This window comes from Musca autumnalis, unplaced genomic scaffold (genome assembly GCF_047663935.1).
Source record: "Musca autumnalis isolate F117 unplaced genomic scaffold, ASM4766393v1 scaffold_3, whole genome shotgun sequence".
Taxonomy (NCBI): domain Eukaryota; kingdom Metazoa; phylum Arthropoda; class Insecta; order Diptera; family Muscidae; genus Musca; species Musca autumnalis.
The window spans coordinates 60,052,503-60,065,147 of record NW_027411866.1 but is presented as its reverse complement, the minus strand read 5'-3'; positions in this window follow the sequence as shown (position 1 = coordinate 60,065,147).

Below are 12,645 nucleotides of genomic sequence, written 5' to 3'. Positions count from 1 at the left end.
TGCGCTTTTATCCAAACAAAAATTGCGATGATTAACTCAATTTTGGCTTAGTAGAAACTATCACCATATTTGGACACGTTGATTTTGACATTTCTGATTGAGTTTTTGAAATTTTCCAACTTATGTTGTAATAGGAATGCTGGCTTATTTGACATTTTCTCACCCTCTGAAAACTGATTTAAGTCTTATTAGTCCAGATTTATTGCTGTGGCGAAATATCTGGAGAGTCTCAATATCATAATAATCTGTAAAAAACGACGTTAAACTACAAAAAAATTAATTTAGAACGTTTTTGACGATTTACCAAATTTAAATTTAAACCTTGCATATTTAGCATATTTTTGCATATATTTTGCATGTTTTTGATATGACCCCATATATCGAAAAATTTTCCCTCAAAACGCCCAGATCCAAAATTTGAGCCCAATCGGATAAGGAATAAACAAGTAATCCAAGACTATAGTCGGACGGGGCCGACCATATGATACCCTATCACTGGGAATTAGCTTTTCACAAATCAAAATTTCTTTATGCAACAAAAAAACTTATTGTAAGAAATAACTTTGTGGATTCTTGTATCGTGTGATACGGTAAATAATAATGATTTTGCCTGGCTGGGGAATCGTTTTGCAAAAAGTTTTGCCAACTTTTTGCCACCGTTTTGCAAAAAGTTTCGCCGACCCATGCTGCAACGTACATATATATTAAGCAGTAGGCCCGTTATCTAGCAGACTCGTTATTGCAATTTGCATCAGAAGGAAAGGTCAGTAGTTCTATTTCCATATGTAGGCTACTTTGCCGGCGTATGTCCTCCAGGAAATAAAATATAGACCTAAAATATTTTTTTTTATTTTTCATACAAAAGTAATGGTTCATTTTACCCGCTAAATAATATCAGATCATCATTCAAAATTGTAAGCATCTTCTTCTACATAAACTCTTACCTCGTGCAAAATTTCGTGATTATTGAGCTATAATTGCGAACTCTAGCGTGTTTTTGATAACACTACAAAAAAATAACTGGGTATATTAGGCTGTAACTCTGTTATCTTATCATGTACACTAACACAATTGAAATCAATAAAAAGGTCAAGCGTTCCTCTACCAAGTATAACTTTCTTGCCCGGAATGTCTCTTCCAGGAAAAAAGATATAAGCTGTATATTAAAAATTTTCACAATTTTCACACAAAAGTTGTAGTCCATTTAACCCTCTAAATATTTTCTGATCGCCATATCAAATTGCTAGCTTCTTCTTTGTCATATACTCTTACCTTATTTAAAATTTCGAGGCGATCGGACTATTATTGCGATCTACAGAGCTGCTACAAAATCGGATAAAAATTATGTTTTTGGTCCATTTGACCCGCTAAATATTTCACGATCATCACCAATTAAATTAGCGATCTATTCTGATTTGAACCCGACCTCCATACCAAATTTCGTGACGACCGGTCCATAATTGCGGCCTGGAGTTTGATTACAATTTATAATGGACAGACGGACACACGGACGGATGGACGGACACACATCTCAAAATCGCTTTATCTCGCCGAGATATGAAGAATGGTATACCACATTGGGGGTCTCCGACGAATATTTCGCGGTGTTACATGAATTTTTACCAAAACAAACTTATAATACCCTTTCCACGTAGTGGCGTAGGGTATAAAAACATGCCAAAATCCGATGTCTATTTATGTATAATAAGGGAAGAGTGAGAGCAGAACAGCACTCACGGCGATATGATGTGTATACTAAGGGAGGAGGCAAGTATAAAAAAACTCACGGTGAGATGATGTTCATAATTGGGCGGATAGAGTCATTGGTACAAACAATGTTAATAAAACAATACTTTTGTTATTTTTAATTGTTTTTGGGATGTTTTAAAGTGATATGTTTCCAAAAAAATACAATTCCACTTGAGAAACCAAAAGTGGTTTCATTCCGAAAAAAACTTTTAATTTTCCGGTTTATAAAGAAGCTAAGTCCCAATTTATATTGGGCGAGTTTACTTGCGGCAATTGTCAGTTTGTAGGTGAGAGAGGGTGCTGAGAGGCAAAGGGTTACCATATGCCTCACCTCTCTCTGCTACAAAATGACAATTGCCGCAAGTAAACTCGCCCAATGTAAATTGGGACTAAATACGGAAACAATTCCACTTTCGATCGGAATTGGTTTCTGTGACATGCCTGTATATTTTGGTATTGAACCCATATAACAGTAGCTCACAAGTGCAGGTTCCGAACCCATTTGGTATGGGGTGTGGTAAATATCAAATGGAGGTGATGGTATTAGGTCAGAAGAGCAAAACCAAAAGAGGATTTTGAATTCTCAGTCCAATTTTTCATTTTATGGTTAAGTCCCCATATATACCAAGTCCAGGTTCCGAAACTGAAACTGCCCTTCGCACATACGGGTAATATAGGCCAAAAGTTGATCAAAACTCAACATATAAAAATCGCGTTTTTAAAAACAAACTATTGGTAAACAGTCACCTGACCCCTTTTCCCCATTCGCTATGACCATCCACAACTATCTGCGGTTAACCAATCCAAAGCAGCAGCCGATTGAACTCAGCTATAATGAAAGCAAAAAAGTACATGTTCAAATATTATAAAATGAAATGAACATTAAAATAAAAATATTTTCGCGAAAATTTATAATTTTCAAGGTTTTTTGTTTTTGTATATTCTCCGTACAAGATAAGCTTATAAAAGTTCCAAATTGTTTTTGCAACTTCACTCTTCAATAATGGTGGCACGTCTCTTCCTTCATGCATATTTTTTATGATAATTTTTAAGATAACTCAAATTTCAAAAGTGAAAAAGTGCATGATGCGAACGTTTGCGGATCATAATTTTGGTGATTTACGCACTGAAGTCTCCAACATTAGATCCAATCATAATATATTGCGCATATTTGCCCATTCTGAAAAAATCTCATTGTTATCAACTAAAACCCTTGAAATATTTAAATATGGAAGTATTTAAGAAAAACATTTACAAAATAGAAAATCTACTTATTTTATTTGTACTCATGTGTATTAGAGCTCATAAAAATCGCCAAAGATAATTGTTTTTGCATCTTCACTATTTGTTTATTGTATAACTTATAATAACTCAAATTTCAATGGTGAAATACTACATGATGCAAACGTTTGCGGACCATAGTTACTTTTTATGTTTTATGCAAGATTCTGCAGATTATGCTGATTCAAAGATAATACGCTACGCATAATTGCGCCAATCTGAAATAATCATATTTTTCTCCACTGCAATCATGAAAACCTTTAAATTTGTTTCTGCAGTTAAATTGGAATAATTTATGTAAAACAATTAAAAAAAAAAAATAACAAAATATTTTGGCATCGTTTGCCAACACTAATTTTTGATCTGTCTTAAAGCCGGGGCTCTTATTTATCAGACTAAATCAAAACTTTTGATAAATGCTTGCGCCATTCGGAAAAATCACTGGTTTTTCTGAAGTAAAATTTAAATAATTTATGTAAAACAATTTTTAAAAAATTTCAAAAATATTTTGGCAACGTTTGCCAACACTAATTTTTGATCTGTCTTATAGCCGGGTCTCCTATTTATCAGACTAAAACAAAACTTTTGATAAATGTTTGCGCCATTCGGGAAAATCACTGGTTTTTCTGAAGTAAAATATGGGTAAGACAACAAGTGCGCACTAGGGTTATAACTTTTTGCACTTTTTTGGAAATATCATAAATACCACCACGTAGCCGTGTAGAAATAAGAAATAAGGTGTAACTTTTCTCTATCGCGAAAAAAGTTTCCGCACCAAATGCATTGAAGTTCAGTAATGCATTTTTTAATTTTATTTGTTATAATGCCATATACGCTTTTTATTAAAATTTTTATTTTTTAAAAATCTAATATCAAACCAATCTGGACCAATTTGTTATCAAATCGCGGCATTTCAGAGCATATTAGGAACTTTTGACAATATTGCAATTTTGGTGTTTTTTTTTATAAACATGCGTATCAAATGTTTACATTTATTGTACCTATCGATGTGCTGTATCGATGTATTGTACTTCTCGATGGCAAACCTTAATTATTAATAATTGTATGGGATTTTAGCAAAATAGTTCGAGACCTCCCAATTTTTCTAATTAAACCAAAAAATATATTTGCAACAATATATTCCAGTAATAAGTTTTTCTCTTTTGTTGTTGCTTTAATATGCAATTTATATACCCAAGCTCTATAAATTTGGTTTCATATTTTTCCACGCATTGTCTACATTCTGTAGATTTTTTTGATTTATTTTTTAAGGTTTGTAAGGACTATGGTACAGGATATTTGGATTTAATTCAAGATTTGTTTTTAATTTTTTTGATTTTCCGCGAAAATAAGAACAAGTTTTAGAAATTATGGTGCATCTACAGATGGATGTCGAATGCTATTACTGATATACGCATACATTTTCTAAATACAACAAATAGGAAATTAAAAAATATTTTTTATAAGAGAATAAAAACCGGCATAACTTTTGCGCGCATCGGCTAATTTTGTGAACGCAAACACATTTGAAACCATGTGCTCGCAAAAAAATGTTGTACTTTTGTTTTCAAATGGAATGGTAAAGGAAATTTGGTTTTTACCATATAAATCTGAACCGATTTCAACCAAAATTGTAGCATTGTCTCCTAAGCTAGTTTTGTAGGTTTGTACCAATTTTCTGCTTGATCCGACCTATACTACGCTTTTAGTGCATTATTTACCTCATATCCGATGCTAATATATATCGGAGCTATATCCAAATCTGGACCGATTTTCATTATTTTCTACAAAAATAGTCCTTGGACCAAAGATATGATTTGTGCAAAATATTATATCAATCGGATTATAAATGAGGTTTTTAGGAGTTTTAATCAACTTTTAACATATATTACTCCTATGTGCTTCGTTTGGTTTTTTTTTTTTTTTTTTGACATATGTATTTACGACAACAGTAGCAATAGCTTTTAATAACAAGCTTGCACATACCCATGCTCGGTTATTCACTATTTAAAATTTACTTTTTTTAAAAACTTATTGTTACCGTTCGGTAACAATTATTGAATGACAATATTTGGACACGACATAATAATGAGTTACAATGTTGAAGTTTTATTTGGCAAAAATCTAGTTCAAGATTTCTTAATGTTTATACAGTTGTAATAGGTAAGCAAATTTAAGGACATTTTGTTTATTTATGGATATTTATACACTGCACCTCGGTTAACTACCTTTCAAAAAATTCTATAAAAATGAGGCAGTTATGCGGGAAAGGCAGTTATAAAAATCCCGCATAGGTACCTCATATGAGTAGTTATAAAAATCACATCTCAACTTTACAAAAAATGACACCAATTAGAACATAATCGTCAAAAAACAAAACGGTGTATAGTAGAATAGTTCATTTCAAGTCTAAAAATATGGAAGTTGTTATATTATTTAACCAATAAGGAATTTAGTCATCAGTGAGCAGAAATCAAATATCCAAATATCCGAATAGGGTACTTAAAGAAAAGTAGTTATCAGGGGCAGTTTGAACTAATATATATGAAAAAAAACATTGGGGATTTAGGTTGTGAGATAATTAAACGAGAAGGCAGTTAAGCAGAGAGGTAGATAACCGGGGTGCAGTGTATAAACCAGGGACGTGCTTCTTTGCAAAAACAGTATAGTTAGGGCGCCCACAGAGTTGTTTTTGCATTTGCTTCTCTCACGTACAGTGTACGAGTACATAAACAAACGATGAACATCACGTGGTTGTTGATTTTTCACCCATGCATACACACATGCTTTAGTATTGATGGAAATATTATGGGCGACGCTGGTATAAACTAAGAGAACTACTATTCATGGTGCACCCTGTTGTGGATAATTTATCAGACCTGTAGTGGGATTCTGTAACTTTTTTCTACCGAACCGATATCCTTAATTAACGAAAATGTTCGGTTGAAATACCGAAAGTGCTATTCTGTAACTCAAAGTTATCGATACAAACATTTTAGCGATGAATATCGGTAGAATTACGGAATTTTAAAGAAGATGCACGTCATTTCAAAATGAAAAGTCCATAAAAAGTACATCAATTATTCTAATTTTTTAAACGTTTCTTGTTATTTTTAGGAGAAATTAAAAAAATCACACTTTAAGCGAAATAATGCGCAATCAAAGTTATCATAATTCAAATTTCTAAAGAAATTATTTAAATTACTATTGTATATAAAATGATTATGTTTCAAATTACATGTTTCAAATTACAACCTAAAAATACTATATTTAGTAACTCCTGTGGATTTTCTTTGTCAAATCCATTACGTACACGTATAAATTCTCATAAAGGATGTTAACCCGACAATCTCTAATGTAAACATGGTGTAATATTCGACAGATTGGTTGAATTGTTTTTTTTTTTTTTTGAAAATGTTATGATGTGGGAATGTGGATTTTTTATTCGATCGAACACAGAGCAAAACGGAAGATGTAGAATCCTAACATTTCATAGGAATTTTTTAATTGTGTATATTGATCAGTTATTTCCGAATTACGTATTATCAGGGAATTCTGACGACCATGGTGATATTCTTCCTTCTTTTATTGTTGATGCTAATCGATACCACCAATACATTTTTATATGGGTAGCAACTGTTACGAAATATATCCTTAAAAATATTTCGTTCGTACTGAAAATAGTTACTATTTTCTCAGAAATTTTTCCTGCAGTTCTTGAGGTTTCAAATTTTTAGAATTTTTACCACTTTTACATATTTTGCGTTCCCGTACACAAAACTTATATGAAAATCGTTTACGACTTTTACAACTTTTACGACTTTTACCACTTTATAAAGTACGGGAACAGGCCAACTGTCTGTTGAGTATCGCGTTACAACAACCACATGAAAACTTCAAGAACCATCTTGGCGTCACTTACACTTTCTTCATGTGGTTGTTGTTTCTAACGTGTAACGCGACTCAAAACGGACCGTATGTATTTATCCCACTTGATCGAATGTCACAGAATTTCCTTTTTTATGTGTAAAGAAATGTATCTCTGTTTACCTTATTATTTGCAATGAAATATATTCCAATGCCATTTCTTAAAAATGTGATTCTTATTGATTTTTTGTTTAAAATATGAAAATTCTTTTATGTCTGTAGACTTAACGACTCCTTTTTTTCATCGGTAACTGACCTGTGATTTTCGATAATTACCGATATAAAATGCCTACACAGAATAGCACTTACCGATAAATATTGCTAACTATCGACATTTGTTGTTGATTCCATCGGTAGAGAGTTACAGAATCGCCATACTGATTAAAAACAAAATCTGTAGATTGTTGTTTAAATACATGTACCGTGTAAGAAAATGTGCACAATAATGGAGGAAGCTGGTTCCAAATACGTGCAACGCGAACATATACAATCGGTCAAATATCGAAGAGGTAAATCGAGGTAAAATCAGCTGTGTATGCCGCGTAGAATGGGAAAAATTAAATGTTGTAAGCAATAAATCGGGGCAATTAGAACAAATCATCTTATAAAACATTATCTTTAAACGTTGACCAACATAACTGTTCAACTGTACTCCCAAAACAGTAGAGAGTCACGACTCATCAATTTATAAACAAAGCGCAAACCCATGTTACAAAGCTTCACAATCCCCTTCAAATTCTCTTGGTTATGGCTATATTACACTATGTGCTTTTCCACATGTATGTTGTCACTTTGGGATGTCATACATGTGAAAAACATATTGTGTAATATAGCCATTAGTGCCAGAAATAACCTCAATGCAGTAGCTAGGGCGAGACATCAACAAAGCAAAAACAAGTCGCTTACGAACAGACAATGGCAAATTCATATTACTAGCAAAATTCCCGCTACTTCGTATATGGAAAAGGTATAATATTCAAATAAACAATATTTAATATGAAAATGGTGGGCACTGAAATTACTGATGTACTAATACCAATTTTAATTTATATTTAATTTCATTTTAGTACTGTTCGTATACCTTTAGTTCGAATTTCCAAACAAGGATCTTATCAACAGAGTATTTTTGAAGAAGAAGCTGTAATTTCGGAATTCGTGATATCAAAACGGAGAAACCCCGTATTCAAAAAAATTTTACTGTATGCGCACGCTTTGACATGGATGGCCTCTATATAACAGATACTTTTCTCCAGCCTTTTTAATTTAGGCCTTTTTGTTCTCTTGTATATTAATAGTCGCATAGATCCACGCTTTTAAATGTACTTTCTAAAACGTTCAAAATAAAACAAAAAACAATTTTGTTCAACGTATTTTTTGACTTTTTGTAGAAACCGCCTTCGCGTTAACATGAAAGCAATAGTATACTATTCAATACCATTTTTAAAATCCATGGTATTACATCTAGAAATATTTCATAAATTTTGAAGGCGGATTTTCATAAATATTCACTCAATAACAGTGATTCAATATTTAGTATTATTTAATACTTCTAGTACACTTTTTTACTACCACATTTAACAGTGAACCCGACAAATAAATAATAAATCAGAATTCCACTTCTAGTCCTTAGCCCCATACCAAATTTATTGCACCCTCGTACTCTTCGCACTCTAAAGGCCTCTGCACATACGGCGCGTTGTGTGTCGCGTTACAACAACCACATGAAAACTCCAAGATCAAACTTGGCATCACTTACACATTTTTCATATGGTTGTTGTTTTCTACGCGCAACGCGTCACACAACGGATTGTATGTGCCGCTGCCTTAATTGTATAATTCCAGCTTCACGCAACACCAAATTTAGTACCATTCTGTACTTTTCGTATTTAAAACACAAACTCAATAATTCAATCATTAGTGACCTCCATGCCTAATTTCAGAATTTGTATGCATTTCGAAAACTCCTTATCTAAACACCAACATGGCCCTAACACAAAAATTCCAAATTCCATCTATATCCCTTTATGCAACATCAACTATATTTGGTACCATAAATATAGTACAGTTGAACCTCGATTATCCGTGAATCGATTATCCGGGAACCTCCATTATCCGTGATAGAAAAGAAATGTTAAACTTTGTTCCATTTCCTCTATTTTTCGTTATAAACTTCATTACCCGGCATTAAAAGAACACTTTCCAATTAATTTGATTAAGCAAACAAAAGGTAAACAAACAAAAACTGGAAATTCTCCCGTATTACACAATTTGTGTATTTATTGTATCACAAAAACCATGGGACAAAGTCAATTCAGATGAACCTGATGATGATATTAAGTATCTTTTACAATTTTGGTGGATTACCGTAACAAACTTGAAAAAATTGCAGATTTTCATATTATTGTACGATACTATGCCATTTTTACTTCAAAATATGTTCAAAAACTGCATAAAAGCATTGCCTCCATTATCCGGGAAAATCGATTATCCGTAATGCCTCCGGTCCCGACCATCACGGATAATCGAGGTCCAACTGTACTTATATAGCAGCATTTAGTACTTTTCGTATACATAAGTACGAAAAGGGAACTGATGAAGTTGTTTGGTGACAACTGAAACTATAGTATTCCTCACCCTCCGCCCGCAACTAATCAATTTCATATCCACTGTAAAACATTTTGTTGTTATTCAAATACTTGAATACAACAAAATATGGACTAGAGCTGAAATAAACACAAAGATATAAGTACGAATTTCAAAAACCTCCTCCTTAGTCGATGGTCAGACTAGCAAGGTTTCTTGAAACCAATTTGGGTAAAGTTTCTTTTCAAGTTTCGTTAGTGTCCACACACGTTAACGTGAAATTTAAGATTTTTCTCATACCAATAAAAACAAAAAAGACATAAATAAACCAAAAAAAAAAAAAAAAACAACATAAAATAATTAACGATGTTTTTGTCTTTTTTTTTTTTTGTTCGACCTTTTGTAATGTTATTAAAATGAATATAATCGAGCTTGACCTCAAGCTCGATTATATTCATTTTAATAAAATAATTAACATTAATAATTAAATTAATATTAATAGTAACATTTTCACTATTTCATTAATTAAATGTTTTTATTAAATCTTTTTATGTTTGTTTTGTTGTTAACGTTTGCTTGAGAAAATAAAAATGAAAGAAAATGGAAGAAATAATCTTGCAACGAAAAACAAGAAGAGGCAACATAACAAACACAGAAAACCATGTACATGGGTTTCACTACTTCATACCCCTCGCCTATAAACTTGACGTCGCCATGTTGAAATCGTGCTAGTCTGACCATCGACTTATCTCCACTCTAAACGCCAACTACTATCCTGATAACTAGACATCGGATTTTGCATATTTTTTAATAATAAAGATATGAAGATTCCGATTGGACCAAAATTCGTTTCAAAGCAATCTGAATTCAATACCAGGGTAATATTTTATATTTTTTGCATATTTTGCATATGCACAAAATATTCAAAAAAATATGCAAACACTTTTTAGCCGAAAATCGTCATAAATGTCGTAAAATTGACAATTAAAGTTGGAAAAAAAATCATCAAAAAACGTCAAATTGTCCTAAATTAAGATTGTTGGCCGTTTAACGTCGCTTTTTTGCAGATTATTATGCTATTGAGACCCCTTACCACAGTGTGGGGTATGATATAAAAAAATATAAAAAATACATATAACCGTATATTGTAATACCATTTTTTGTATTATTAGGCCCATACCTATATACGGACGTATACCCAGGGCGTGTGAGGTGAAAAAAGTTGAACACATGTATTCTTATGAGAACTACCGAAATACATCGAGCGTACCCAGTCAGCATTTTTTGAAAATTTTAATCAAATTCGAGTCTTTTTTGATCCGACTGCACGATTAAAAAGCTAGAATATGAGCTCATTTTCTGATCATAAATGACTCCTTTGTCGGTAGGAAAACATAACCTCAGGCGACTCTTCTAAACAAATCACAAATGAGTCTTTTTCGAGTCGTATTTCAGTCATTTATTGGTGTTTTGTTGATTAATTTCGGACCCTTTTTCGAGTCTTTTTAGAGTCATGTTTATAATCATTTATGAGTCTTTAGGGAGTCATTTATGAGTCTTTTTGTTAGACGAAATAAATTAAAAAAAATTTCTTTTTATTCTTCTTTGTTTCTTTCCTTTGTTTTATAGTCTTTTCTGCTTTGTTATGTCTTTTAATTATCCTTTATGTTGCTTGGTGGTTAGTATACTGCTTCTTCATTTCACTTGGCAAAACCTGTTGTGTTGTGTTTGTCTGTACCTTTAATATTATACGTTACATTTATATCAAAATTTTGTAGAAAGTGTATATGAGAATTTTATTTTTTTATTTACAACCAAATAAAAATAAAACAAACCAATCAGTTTTTAATCACCTAACTGTTCAAAATATGATCAGAGTATACATAATTATAATCACTTTTCAAACACCTGTATGACCCTTTTTTGATTAAGCATTTTTTAATCTTCCAGATGATCAAAATGTGACAATAAATAACAAAAAATTGTCACATTTTAAACACCTCAATGATTTATTTGTGATTGCTACACATTTGTTGTTGTATTTTAAATTGAACTCTTTTTAATCATTACAGGGAGTCACTTTCGAGTCCCTTTCTGATCACACAAGCGACTTAATCAATTTTTGATCACCAAAAGGACTCTAAAAAGACTCCTCAATGTGATTTTTGAAAAAACAGTCTTCTAAATGCTATCTGGGTATACTTTTTGTAAGTTGAAAAAGTTTAACTTTGACAGAACGGTATTGTTTGTATGTGTGTGTGTTTTGTATTTTAAAAACAAAAGCCCAACAAAACATTAAATACAATTCATTGCTAAGGAAAATTATTTGTTTTACGAATGAAAACATTTAAGTAAGTTTCGGTCGCGGATTTTGTGTTTTAAATTTGATTTGAGACTGAACGTATTTCGTTATACGGACGCTCAGAAAGCGTTGTTTTGGTAGGTTGGTGAAATATTTGTGTACGTCCCGTCGTTATTTAGGTTTAGCAGTTAAACTATTAAAAATATAAAATTTGTTATATTGTCAAATATTTTATGTAAAATTCAATATTTTCTTTGTCTTAATTTGTTGCATTAGTCTGGCTTTAAATCAAAGAGAAAACATCGATGTCGGATTTTTTTAATGCGGCACTCCCTCCCCTAATGTGTTTAGTTTGTTTAGATTTTAAGATTATGAAAATCTCGATTTTTTGGCTATTTGACGACTTTAGCGACCGATATCTGTGAAACGGTTAAAGCTATTTGCCCGTGTTATGCATTTCATTAAATGCCATACTATTCTTAATATTTCTTGCCGAACAACAAAATACGTAAGTATTACTAAATTCGAGATAAAAAAGCCAATCTCCCGAAAACTCCAGTGATTTATTTAAATTGCTTTGATGTCTGTTTAGTTAAAATCTAGTAACTTATTTTCCACACAGTTGCAGTTGACCAATCGAACTAAAACTTTGCACACTTTTCAGACTCGGATGACAATATATGAAACCAAAACCAATATTTGTCCATGTTTTCTTAGAGCCCCATATAGCGGTACCACTCGATTTAAAGTATTTTAAGGATTCTATCTTAATTTTTAGGCCGAATTGGCTATAACTTGGCATT